At 44.2% G+C, this 13676-nt stretch overlaps 1 protein-coding gene across 6 annotated transcripts in view; it reads left to right on the top strand.

The window, feature by feature from the left end:
• Positions 1 to 13676, top strand: part of AKAP13 (A-kinase anchoring protein 13) — a 228407-nt gene that overhangs the window by 43331 nt on the left and 171400 nt on the right. For all 6 annotated transcript variants that reach the window (XM_076347955.1, XM_076347960.1, XM_076347959.1 and 3 more), the window contains exon 3: positions 10318 to 10414. The gene's annotated coding sequence lies outside the window, so the exon portion shown is untranslated. The remainder of the gene's footprint in view (positions 1 to 10317; positions 10415 to 13676) is intronic.

Raw genomic sequence — 13676 nt, 5'->3', positions numbered from 1 at the left:
GGGGCAAACTACTGAGCATCTGTGCATGGCTGGGAAAAGCTTCTCCAGTGCCCTCTGCAAGATGCACTCTCTGTGCAGAGAGGTGATGCTTTCTGAGAGCCTCAGTCTCCTGGTGGTGTGGCACTGCTCCGTGCACCCTGTGTGCATGGATCACATGTGTGGAAAAGTTCCTGCGTGTGCAGGACGGTCCCAGGGATGGCAGCTGGGGCTGGACTGTGGAACCGGGTAACTCCCGCAGCCTGTTTATGAGGACAGCTTGTGCCTATGGTATGGGCTGTTGGCCAGGTGGACTTTAGCACTGGCGTTGTGCTCCCTGTGGCCATCATCTCTATGTGCTCCTTTGTCCCTTTTCCCCCACCCATAGTAAAAAAAGTCCTGGGTCAGATGGTAACCAAATGTGTTACCACAAGCAGGCTGTGGTCAGCTGAAGCAAAGTAAGAAGCAAAAACTTTCCTGGTCCTGAAAAGTATTGAAAAGGCTATGCATGCTGTATCGAAAAAGCTATGTGTGCCATTGAAAAGACCCTCCCAGCTCAGGAAGACCAGTTAAATATTATTTGGTTTTTTTATTTTTTTTATTTTATTTTTTGTTTTGTTACCAGCTAACCCTATTTGGTACTGTGCAGGATGACAATCAAGTCCTGAAGAGGCAGGCAATGTCTGACCAGAAGATTAGCCACAATTGCAGGAATATGAGAAAGGGGAGATCCAAATGGTTCGGTTCGGGGCCGTGTTTGCAAGAGGTGAATCACCACTTGCATAGGTGTAGATGGGTAGATAGGCACTTGGAAACCCTACATGCATGTGGAAATGCGGGCAGTGCCTTTGCTTTATTGCCATGTGAGTGCTTGGGTAGTGCCTCCAGCTCCTCTTGACACTCAGGCAGCGTTGCACAAGCAGTCGTTTACAGGTGCACTGCAAGAAAGGTGTGCCCCGGCAATTAGAGTCAGCTTTAACTTCTTGTTTTTCCTTCACTGCTCATTGCACTGAGCAAAAAGCTACTTTGCTGTACCTGCTTCGTGTGGGTGAGGAAGGGGAGTGCGTTCTGTTGGGTGAAAACTGTTGTCATTGCTTTAAAGATCCTTTGCTTCAGGGGATGGTTGGGAGGAGAGATGCAGTAAGTCCATGAAGGAAAGCACTTGCAGATACGTCAGCAAAGTTGCCTAGTTGTCCAACGTACCTGTAGTAGGATTTGGTAAGTGACGGTAGCCTTAATGTAATTTGGTTTTGTTTTTTTCCAGGATGCCTAGCAACTGGTAGTGAAGTCATTGCAGTGCTAGTTTGGTGACTGGTTGTAATTCTTGATTAACGATAAAGTGGGGAGGAGTGCACTTTGCAGAGTAAATAATGAGTAGGTCTCACTCTGACCACCTCCAGCCCGTGTGTGAAACACATGGGAGGATGCAGGCACAGCCAGGATTTCCCTTTGCTGCGTGAATGCAGAGCAGTAGCAGGCTCAGTTAATTTTAGGCTATATTTGATGTCGGGCTTTGAGATGCAGGTTATATGGACGTTTGCTGACTTGTTTCGGGAATCTTTTTTCTGGTGGCGAAAGCTTGCTTCCTCCCCCAGCATGCACTTGGGAATTACAGAAGCACTGGGCTGTTGAGCAAAATCTGTGCCACGTGCTAATGCTATTTAATAACATCCCTTGCTTTTCTACTTGTAATACACTGCGTTACTATGACCTGCCTCTTTAAATATATTATTGTTGCAGGTGTCTGCCTCCTTAGAGAGAGAAAAAAAGCAACTGAATGAAAACAATCTTTTTGTTGGGGGGGGGGGAAAGTCGAGCTATATGAAAGCAAATCAGGTAACCTGTTGAAGGGGTTGCAGGGTAAAAGATGCTCTATGGTTGCACGCTAGTGGTTTCCAGCCATCCGCCTTGATGTAGTAACTGCAGATCTGCTGCAGCTACAAATGGCTTGTAACAGCACCCTGTGCTACCTTCTGCCTTGGCAAAAATGATTCTGTACATAAAAGAAACAAAATACAAATGCAGTTTAATTCTCTGAGCTTTGCCGTTGTGCACTCAGTGGTATTTGTGTGACGAACAGCGCTGTGGCTTCAGCTGTGAAATGCCTACGTACTCAGCCTGCCTTGCAAGAGCTCGGATGGGTTGGAACTAAGTATGTGCCAATGCACTTTGTAACTGCAGACCACGTGTGTTAATGCACCCAGAAACAAGCTGTGGGCCCTTTAGTACAGGATGGGCCCAGAGGCTTCATTCAGAGATTCCTCAGTAATCTCTGAAAATCACACGAGCTCTCCCCTCCTTGCTACCGCACCGTGCCTCACTCATTGCCTGCTTTGCTGCCGGCATCGCTTCTGCCTTTCATGGGCCATGGTGCGGGTGGGAAAGCATTGGGGGTGTGGAGGAGGGACGGTGTGCAGGAAGGGTAGTATGTGGAAGTGAAAAGTTTCCAATATGAATTTTAATAGAATTAACAGTTTATTTTACAGGTGAAAGGGGAATACGAGTAAGGCATTTTTCTAATAAGAACAGTGACATACTAGTCATTTTAAAGGACTTCTACTAGAAAAGGCATAGCAGCTCTTCTTGAGGCTTTTGTTTGAATAAGCACGTGCAAATATTGGTAAGCAGCTTCCAAGCTGATGCTATCACACTTCCTTACCATTGCAGTTTTGGTGCCATGAATTTTCTTTTGAGCCCTTCAATATTGAACATGTGGATTGACCATGACACTTAACTGGTTTTCAAAAGCCAAATAATACTTCTCAGCCCTGATGCTGGTATAGTGCTTTTCATCTGAGCACTTTATGAAAAGAAGGTAAAATTAGGCTGCTAAGCTGCAATTTGGTACTGTGTTTATTGACATAAAAGGTCAATACCATGTAAAAGAATATTTCAAAACCAAATGATTTCCCCCTTACGCTGTATCAATGCTATGAATAGAAATCAATACTATCTGGAAGTATTTGAGCCTATTCAGTAAAAGAAACACACTCTGAAATCTGGGGTAGGAGCATTCTCTTCCACATAAACTGTTCATGCTGAGTGCTCATCAAATACATAAATTGCCTTATTTGTTGTCAGAGTTGATGGGTGATCTCTCTCTGTGGACCCTGTGCTGATAATGCTTTCTTAAATGAGGCTGCAGCTGGGAGTTAAATCGCACGGCGCAGTGCAGAAGTCCCCCCAGTTGTAAAGTGAACAGGTTTCACTGGAGTTATGTCATCTCTATATAATGGGATGTTAATGCTGAGAGGAGTGGGCACTACTTGAGAGATACAAGGGGTTCCTGGGACAGACTTTAGACGTATCCATTGAGTTTGAATGTGAATTTGGGAGGCAGATTTGGGAATATTTGACTTTACTTTGGAGCATCTCTTCTGCTCTGCTGTGGATGGCACTGCTGCTCAAACACTGGGCTCCTCACCTTCACCCTTGAGCTTCTGGGACAAGGGAGGTAGGTAGGGTGTGGTTGAGTGGATCTCACATGTTTGGAGTCAGATGATGGCTCTGGGAAAATGTGATCTGCACTATGCAAGTCTGCAACTAGCCGCCTAAATGCTTAATTGTTTGAGCTGTTGTGTAACCCACCCGTAATCGGAGCGCTGGGTTGCAGATTTTTGTTGCATCATTAGACCTTCTCTTTCATTACTGGTTTAGGACCATTATACAGATCTCCTAATTTATATAGTTACGTGCTGTGCTGCTCCAGTGACATGTTGATTTGAGCAGTGAAGTGCCTTAATGCTGTGGTTGCCTGGCCAGCCTTTGGCAGAGCCGGGCAGCTGCACGGCGGTGGATGGAGGCAGCTAGCTTTTGAAGAAAGTGGGGACGTCACTGCTGTGTGGGTGGAGAGGTGATACCGGCCGGATTACAGACTGTTCTGGCAGTCATCTGTAAAGCCTTGGGTGGGTCGCTTCATTTACTGGCCCTTTGTATCCCCTCCCAGCATTATCTGTTTAACCTGTAAACACGGTGGCAAAGGGATTCTTGCTGCATGCCTCCATGGCGCTCGGCACGGATGGACCTTGGCCTTGGCTGGAGCGGCAGTGGCAGGCAGGAATACAGATTTGCACTTTGTGTTTTATACCAAGATGATCCTTAACATGGAGGAGAAAGCTTGTATTAATGTGTCAGTGCATGTTATATGCTGATATTTGGTTTCAACATGTACATGTTCCCTTCTTTATCACAAGGTTTCTAAGTACAGTAAAAGTTCTTTATTTTATTGATTTTTTTTTTTTTTTTTAAACTGTGGGGAAATGAAGAAGAAAATCAATTTTGTACATGGGGAAAGTCAGATTAAATAAGTGAATTGTGCAGGCTACACGGCTGGAGTTGGAGTGCCTTGCAACTGATGATGATTTTGACTTCATTCCTGTGGTGATGGAGCTCAATGAGCCTATTTAGCTCAATTTTACACGTGGGAATTGAGACGGAGGCCACAGTTGACTGGGACAATTTTGAACAATGAAAGCATGGGGATAATGTCATAACCTTGATGTCATGGCCTTGCTTTGAGCAGGGTGATGGACCAGATGACCTCCAAAGGGCCCTTCCAACCAAAATTTTCGAATGATTCTTGTTTCCAACCACTCTGCCTTTTCTCAGGGTTGTATCCTGTTCTGGGGGTGACATGTCACTTTCCCAGGAAACGTTTAGCCTGTCCTGCTCACGAGCTGCCCCCAATATTTCAAAGAAAATAGGTCCATTCTGTTAAGTGGGGGACTTTGGTTAAGCGGCATTTTCCTTTGCGTTGAGGCATTGTGTTGGTAGCTCTTGATGATGGCCATGCTGAAGTAGTCCTTAGCATCACTGTTTGTGCTTTCTCCGTTTCCTGGTCTTCTGAAGGGGATTTATTTTGGGCTTTGGCCCGTGTTAGCAAGAGTTAGCAACTCATTCAGATTGTAACCAGAGTGTCATGGTAGAGGAGAGATGGTTCTTGTGGCTTTGCTTCCTGGATGGGAAGGGAAAGCAAACAAACAAACAAAAAAAAAAAGAAAAGGAGAAGTGAAGGAGAAGAATCTGTTGCAGAATTAAAAGAGTTTGTGTTTTAGGAGTGGCTGTGGGCTTGAGATGTTATTGCAGCTTGCTGCTGTTTGCTTTATTTTTTAGCTACTCACTCTGATACTGTTCCCCAGTAACAAGTGGGATGGTGATCTAGCCATGGTGGTTCAATGAAGTGTTAATGCATTGCACAGATTTTAAACTCTCCAGGAGTTGAGTTTTAATATCTCCCGCAGTCAACCATGACGGTCTTGTGGAAACAGTTTGAAGTCCTTATCTCAATCCTGATGTGGTTTTGCAAGACTGTCTGGAAAGAAGCAGTTGCTATTTAGGGTGAACGCTGTGATATGCTTCAGTTTAAAGAAGATCAAATTTCTGGACCAAGTCCTGCTTTTATTATTAGTAAAAACTGTAATGGGTCACAAAAATATTATTATTTCCAGGTTTTTTTTTTCTTCTGGTTTCAGCCTTCAAATTGTCACTCATATGCCTTTCAAGAGCACTTGTGCAGGACCGTGCTCTCAGAGGTCAGGGGGGTTTCACTGCTTGCAGAGTCCCCATGGCACCTTGTCTTCTCCTGGGGAAACAGGTTCCTGGGGGTTATTGCACAAGAGGAGTTTATAGAGCTCAGGTTGCTGTCAAGAGGCAAGGCAGAGAGGCATAAAGCATCCCCAGTATCTTTGTTTTGCTGTTTTGCAATTGCTGGTGGAAGTAAAAAGCAAACCCAAAACTTTTTTCAGTTCTGTGCAGATCTCCAAGTTCTAGAGAGAAAATTTGTGTCTGTCCGGGGCTAGAGTGAGCAGGGAAGCGCTCTTCGCTGGGTGCTTCCTTGCTTCCCTTTTCCACTGACATGAGAATATTTCTGTCTACAAGCTCAAAGTGATGCTGTCAAAAGAGTTTACGTTTCAAAAGTTAACTTAGTGTATTTGAAAGAATTTTTGTCTCCCATCTCTTGGTAATCAAGATTAATGGGACTTCAGTTAACATCTTAATGTTATTGCTTGCTCTGCAATGTGTACAATCGTGTGAAATATGGATATGTTTTACTTTCTATTGTTTTAAAATTCTTGGCTTTTCTTCATCCAGTGTGCCAAGTCAGATGCTTCCCTCTAAATAAAACCCATTATTTACTTTTAGAGGAACCTTGTGTGTGTGTCAAATTGTGATGAGCTGCAATCTGCCCTCTGCTCTGCTGGTAAAAATGTACTGTGATGCAGCAGTTTGTGGATCCATGTTGCATTTACACTTGTCCAAAGCAAAGCAGATTTTAGGCAGATAATTTTTATTCTTCCGTTTATATTGCCGACATGTGTCCATTGATTTGTCTTGCTGAGTGCTGTAGCAGCTTGGATGCTGCTGCTCTTCTCTAGCCTTGGTGTGGACCTGCTTGACTTTCCCTTGAGGTCAACCAAGGGAAGAAGTTGCTGCTCTGATTGTGGTTTCGTAGCATGTGACTGTGGGAAATGCCTTGTCCGAGCAGAGTGTGTCCAGGCTCCCTTCCCTAAGGAATTAGGAAACACGGTTCAGACCATGGGACAAACTTCCGAAAAGGTCTTGTGAGCCAGTTTCTCTCGGGAGACGCAATAGAAGCAGGAAAAGGATGTCCTGTAATGAGAATATCATGGTATATAAGTATAGGCTGTGTATTAAAAGCAAAAGATAACAGCAGCATGCAGTTGTACACCCAGCAATTTGGGAGATGAGGAGGAGAAGCAGTGTTTTCCTTGACATCATTTGATATGAAATTGTGAGGAGGTTTTATAGCAGGCAACAGCCAAAACTCGGAAATACTCCAGAGGTTTGTTTGGGTGCCGTAGCTGTGGGATTGGCTGTGTTTGGGCGTCTTGGCTATCAAAAGGTTCCAGCTGTATCAAATAATCCCAAATAATCAGCAGTTCATCTCCTAGACCATTAGTGCCCTGATCTTGGTGCTGTTTTTTGAATTTGTTGAAAGCTTCATGATGGCAATTACAACCAGATGGGGAGATAACTTGTTCGACATGTCAAAGCGATCAGCTGGCAGAGCAACAAAACATGCAGCACTTCTCAGAAAAATAAAATGGGTTGGTGTTCAGGGGGAAAAAAGAGCAAGTTTGAGGAGCGGTTTCCTCTGTGCCGGGCGGTGTTTGGGAAGGGTGGGCGCGTTCGCTGGGGAGGAACCAGCAGAGCAACTGGAAACCCTGAGGTCCAAGTGTTGGGGCTCTACCAAGCATGTGTGTTTGAGAGCCCCAACTGTTATCCTCTGTTGAGATTTTCAACAGAGGATAACTCCTTTTTTCGCTGTGTTAGCCACTGCCATTCATTTCATTTAGAAATGTGGAGAGAGTACCTTTTGATGCTTGGCTCCTTTGCCTGTAGAGGAGACATCGGATGCGGATCACCTTTAAGCCGTTAGGCTCTTTTTGGGGAAAAGAACTTCTTTATTACAGGAATTACATACAAAATCTACAGGGCCAGCTTCCTTGTCTTTTAAAAAGTGTAAATAGCTGTAATGCTGTCCTTAAACTTTCTTTCCCTCTCTCTTCCCTGAAGGTGTTTCAGTAATTAATGAGTGGCATGGGCAATTTCTGCTTTAGCTGTCTCAGTATGTAGGGAGCAAGACCATGAGCAATCTGCCATCAAATAATCCTGTCCTAGCAAACAAGATGTTTTTTTTTCCCCTGTTTTTATTAAATCCAAGCAGAATAGGTTGTGTAAAGGCGAGTGTCAAAAGGACTCTGCTTTACATTCTCATTTACTTTAGTGAGCACTGTGTGATATCGTGACTATCGGCCCTTTTGGGCAGAAATTATCCAGAGTTACAGGTCAGAATACGGGCATGTTGGCAGAGCAGTGTAGGAACCCAGTTGCTTTTTACAGCTTTCCTTATAAAGATACCATATGTCATCATCTTCCTGTGGTGATACAGAGTAGTTTCTTATTTGTAAAGCAGTATGAGCTCACCCATGAAACGTAATTTTTAAAACCACCTTTTTAAGGTTCAGAAAAGAGGAGCTACCTCAGTGTTCATCTACACTTGGTAATGATTTCCCGGTAAAGGAAGAGGAGGAAAAGAAATCCACATGGGGAATCCTTCTTCTGAAATGGGTGTGCTTAGGCATGTGGGAGTTATCCCATAGCAGTTTCATGGGAAGCAGAAATCAGTTCTTCGGGGAATTGATTCTTTGATGTGGACAGCCTTACTGATTGTGCAGGCTCTTTACATACGGAACTAAAACACATATTTAAGACTTTTTAATATTCTTTGCTTCTTCCTGTAGCAATCTAAAAATTCTTACAGAATAAGAGCAAACAAAAAGAAAGCCCAGAGGAAGAATTTTATGATCTGTATTACTGCTTTTTATTGCTAGGCCAGTTGATTTTTCTCTACTTGCTAATACTTTCCAAGTCATGAGCATCCAAGTGAACTTTGCATGTGCGTCTCCATACACACACCCTCATTCCTTAGTGGATATGATGAAAAACCTGTAGTGATTCACAGTATACTCAGTATCTACTTTAGCAGTGTTAGCCATACCCGTATTGCTTCTCGGTTCAAAGGAATAGCAGTAAACCCTGCTTTCTCTGCCAAAATATTACAAGTGTGGTATTAAAAGCCAAGTTATCAGTGTCTCACAAATGAATGAAACCACTGTATTGTTGCAGTATATGCCTTGGAGAGAGCTGTTACTTGGAGATCAACATGGGATGGCTAGTAGGAGCCTTGGGTTAATGTTGCTTGCTTAACGTAGTTAATCATTGCTTTATCAAACAGCAACCATCTTTTAAAATGTGGTCCTGAAAGTAATACTACAGGAATGCCGGAGGGAAGTTCCAGTCTGTTTGTGACTGCGAGGATGGTTTTTACTGGTTAATGAATCCAAAGAGGGTTTGCGTGCTCTTGACTGGGATTTCAGAGTTCAGGTTAATTCCTCTTTCAGCTCCAGTAGTTTGCCATAAGAATATAATTCAGAAATGTGTGACACCGCAATCAAGAAATTCATGCACAGTCCTGACACTTTAAGAGGAACAAGAGGGCAAACTTTTTTTTTTTCCAATTTGGTCTATGTTTAAATAAATATATATTTGTAGTAAAATGCCTTTTAGCATGCAGTACCCTGTAGTGCCTTGCAAAACACTCTCCTCATTTCTCAGCAGGAACCCACCAGCAGAATGGATAAAAGAGACTTAGCAATAAATCTTAAGAAAACATTGTGTAAAAATGACATTGAGGTGTTCAGGTGATGCTGTTCTTGTGTCGATGAATGAGTGAGATTTGTTGTGCAATGCATTATCTTCCAGTGTTGTACGTTCCCCAGCTAATTCACACAATACAATTGATTTCCCAGCCAGTAACTAGTTTTGCCATTGTTACTTCTGTGCTTGTAATTGCACTTTGAACTCGGCAGGTTGGCTCAGGCTGTGAGATTCCCTGATGATGGATGCTTTCCCAACGGGGAGAGCGCAGGGGCAGAGTCTCCTCTATCTGGTAAAACAGGAGGAGGCAGTCGGTGTGTCGTGCTTGCGTTTGGGATGTGTGTGTAGCCACAACCTTTCCTGGTGTGGTAACCAAATGATGGCCTGAGGTGCCCTGATGACTTTGATTTAGCTAATAAAATCTCCCACACAGCATTTAATAAGCTAAAGCCCAACCCGGGCTTTTTCTCCTTTTGACATTTAATCCACTTTAACTGCTCTTTCCAGGTGTGCTCAGTAGACCAGATTGATCCCTGTGGATGAATCTGTTGAGTAGATTTTGCCCCAGAGCAGGAAATCAGCCTGTGGAAAAGTGCAGACAACCCAGAAGGGTTTGGCAGAGACTTACTAGTATATTTGGGCTTCATCTGCTGGCCATCACCTGCCATCATCTACTTTTGGCGCTTTTGTTCCTTTTCAAATACCTTGCCGTAAGGGAGTTTACAATTAGTTTGATGAAGTCTGTCCTGGAGGGGTTGTGTTTAAGATGGGTGTAAAGGACTTAAGGCCAGCTTAGAGGTTTGGGATACGGTGATGGACAGCAGATCAACGGCTTTGGGGATAAACTAAATAGCAGGACAGTAGCCAATACAACGCAGCAGCACAATTATTCTTAGATGGTGCCGGATGCCCATGTGGGTCTATATATAGCCCTATACTTTGTGTGGTCATTGCCCCATGTGTGCTCATGGAAGCCTGGGGTGGGTCACCACATGGGACTACCACGGGAGGCAACGCATGCCTCCCCTGTGGCTAGCAAGGTAGAGGATGGTTTCCATCCCCCTCAGTGAAGGTGTTGCGATGCTGGTTTGGGTGTTGGGACCCCCAGCAGCCGTGCTGTCCCTTGCATCTGATGACTCCTTCTTCTTCCCTTTCTTCCAGGAGCTGAGTGTCGTGACCTGCCCTGCTCCTCCCCGCTCAGTGTGGGAACGACCTGAAGCACATCTTGGAGCCACCTGTACTGCTTCATGCAGTTAAAGTAAGGTTAAATGTTTTGGCAGCTCTTTCAGGTACAAGCAAGGGTTGAGGCGAGGAGTTTGGGGGAATGGGTTTGCCCAGCTTACCTGCTTGACAGCAGGAGGGGATGCTAATATCAAAGCACATGTTACAAGTAAATTCGACAAGTTATTTTGCCATAAAATACAACTTCTTTGCACTGGAAGCAAAAAATAAAAGGAAAGGGGTGTGTGGTCTTAGCCTTTACATCAAACATATGCCATGGTGTAAAATAGCACTTAACACTTAGAGCATCAGCTGTTTTTTCCCCATTATTTTAAGATAAGACTTTCATGTCCTCAAGGCAGGCATGTGGTTACAGCCTGAGGATTTCTGTGGAAGCTGGTCAGGATCAGAGCTCAGGTCCATGGGGCTCGGGTCCCGCTGGCTGCCAGTTGGACACGGCTCCTGGTTGGCACGATGGCCGTCTGTCCTGGAGCGGTCACGGCGTTGAGGCTTCTGGGTTTGTTTTTCTGTTAACACCAGCTTCTTGGTGTGGTGAACCAGATCAGGGGATGGATCTGACCTAAAAGCGAATATATGGTTATTACAATACTGACAGTAGCTGTTCTGACTCATGGAGTTACACCCATTCTCTCCAAAAAGACTTGAATTTGCAAAAACCGTTAGCCTGAAGCAAAGAAACTGTGAGAGCCTTGCTTGGAAATGGGTGCTTGCCATGTTTGAGCTCTGTCGAGGGAGGAAGGGAGGAAGGAAAACCACTGCAAGCTGCCTCTTTTCTCCTCCCGCTGTCTCTAACCTGTTTACGTTTTGCAGTGTCTCACATTTTCCATGGTCTTGCCTGAGAAGACCAGCGCTTTAACGATACTGGGTCCAAATCATTTGGCATTACTGAGCTGTAGCAACAGCTGGGTGGATTAATCATAAACTGCAGTTACTGTAGAGAGACAAATATTTATTGTAATTATTTGGGTTTCCTTTTTTCAGTGAGGTTGGGCAGGGGAATTATGCCTATTTTCAGAGCTTAAGAAAGAAATGAAGTCTTTGGCAAAATTATGGATGAAACCTGCTTTATTGGGAATGAATACGTGGCTTGCTGAGAGCTGGTCTCCAAATTCATCATGAACGTTGATGCTCATTAGCCAAATGTATGGGGCCATGTTCAAAGGAGGAATGCACAACACCAGTTGCCATGTAAGAGAAGCAATCTGTGGCTTGATTTGGCATTAGTTTCTTAACTTGCTGCTGATTTCTGGAGCGTGGTGAGCTTGCAGCGAGCAGTGCTTGCTGCTGCAGAAGATGCCAGACCCTTCCCATGGGTCACCCAAGGGATGACTTCTTCCTTGCACAGCAGCAGCAGAGAAATCTCCAGGTAGCCCCAGCACAGGCAGTGAGAGCTTCTCACCTGACCTCCTGCCTGGGAACCAGCTTCTGCATCACGTCTGATTTCTGGGTGTGCCTCCTCTGAAGGATCTGGGGGAAAAAAAAAGCTAAACTGGAGTTTAGGAGCAGCATTCTCATACCCGTTCCTTTTTTTGCCTGCTGGTCTAGTATTTCCATAATTGTGCTTATAATGGTAATCTTTTTATTTCATTCATACAGTGGTTACTGCTTAATGAACTTCACGTTAATGAGCTCTGTAACATTTAAAATAGCTGCATAACTTGAAAAAAACCCCAAACCCCAGTAATAAAGGGACCTATTTCCACTCCCCAAGCTTAATCCTGCGTTATAACATAATTGCAGAGAGTTGCCTGGCTGGCGAACAGCTGCACAGCGTGGGCTCTTGGTTCTGCATAGCTGCTTGTCCCCGAGCTGGGGTAATAAATGATTTACTGGGGAGGCTGGGTCCTGTGGGCACTTAACCCGTTTGGTTCCTGAGGGACCGCTCTGAAAGGCCACTTTGTAAAGGCAGTTGAAAGAAATGATTTCATGTGTGAAATGGGGTGTCTGTTTGCAAAGTTTGCTTTTTTGGGTGTGAGCTAGCTGCAGAAAGGCTCGAACCCAGAAGGTGGGGTAGTGGAATTAGGTAGAATCTATGCTTATTTGGATTTTTATTATTTGATATTTTAATTAATTTAAAAATCAGGTTTGAATGAGTTTTCTTTCTTGTCTGTTTTAGAGATGTGATACTTTCTGTTGCTTGGGGTTTTACTTTTTGTGGGGCATTCCCTGGATGTGTAATGTAATACAGTGTTCTGGGAACAGAGCTGCAGCTCTAATTTTTCCTCTGTGAGGATATGGTACCAAGTGACTCCATCATTGCACTCACTGGGTGAATGATGTGCATTTTTTGAGACTGTCATGGCTTGGAAGGGATGCTCCAAGAAAACGAGCATATTCTGTGACTACCTAAATAAAGTATTTGTTAGAGGAGAATAATTTTCCCATAGTTTTGTGAGTTGAAAGAAAAGGAGCACTTAGGAAGAAACAGTTCTTAATTTTGCAGTGGCAGGTGCAGTTGTGCTGTGCCACAGGGAGTGGGGTTAGCACAGATTCTCCAGTAGGAAACCTGAAGTTTCTGATGAAGTTTTCCTCTTCTGGAAAAAATTGCCAACCAGGCTTTCCCTGAGTAAGTCTGCGATGCCTAGAGCTGCAGAGCGGGAGCATTTGCAAAAGGGAGCCTAAAGGGAAAAGTGACTCTGTATTCTTCAGAGAGGAAAACCACATTAAAACACTGGGTACCGAAGCTGCTCTGACCAAAATGAGTGCGGAGGTGTCTCTTGGATCTTGGTCTTGATGCCAGTTTTTCTAACTCTTACCTGTGGCTTTAGCAGTTAAGGTTGGTGCATGCACTTATTAAAATATGCATTGGATAACTACCTGGTTTGCACATGCTAGGAAATATTTAATAGTATTTGTCAGCATAAAAACATGCATGGTGCTTTGGGCCTCATGAGTTGTTTTCTACTCCAGGCCTGCATTTTTGGGAACGCAGTACAAGTGCTGTGGCTTGTGGGACACAGAGAGAGGAGGGTCTTATCATTCAGCTCTAGGGCTTGGGGGTTTTGTTTCTTTTGCTGAAACCATCATTGCTCAACGTAGTTGCTAAAATAACACAGCTTTGAGAGTCAGGAGAATAGTAAGGGGGAGAAAGCTGTTTTTAGGACACATGCTATAGTCAAGAGTTGTTGGAATCAATAGTTAGAGGCTTTGCTCTCTCCCACCGTGTAGGTAAGGCTGCAGGCATTTCAGTGCTGATGACAACTATCCATAGTGTTTGTCCTTTTATATATTTGGGTGAAATACTCCCCAAGTCCTTCCCCACTGTTCCTCACCTGGTG

Source organism: Aptenodytes patagonicus, chromosome 10 (genome assembly GCF_965638725.1).
Source record: "Aptenodytes patagonicus chromosome 10, bAptPat1.pri.cur, whole genome shotgun sequence".
Lineage (NCBI taxonomy): Eukaryota > Metazoa > Chordata > Aves > Sphenisciformes > Spheniscidae > Aptenodytes > Aptenodytes patagonicus.
The sequence above is the reverse complement of the archived record's forward strand: the minus strand, read 5'-3'. Positions and strand labels throughout refer to the sequence as shown.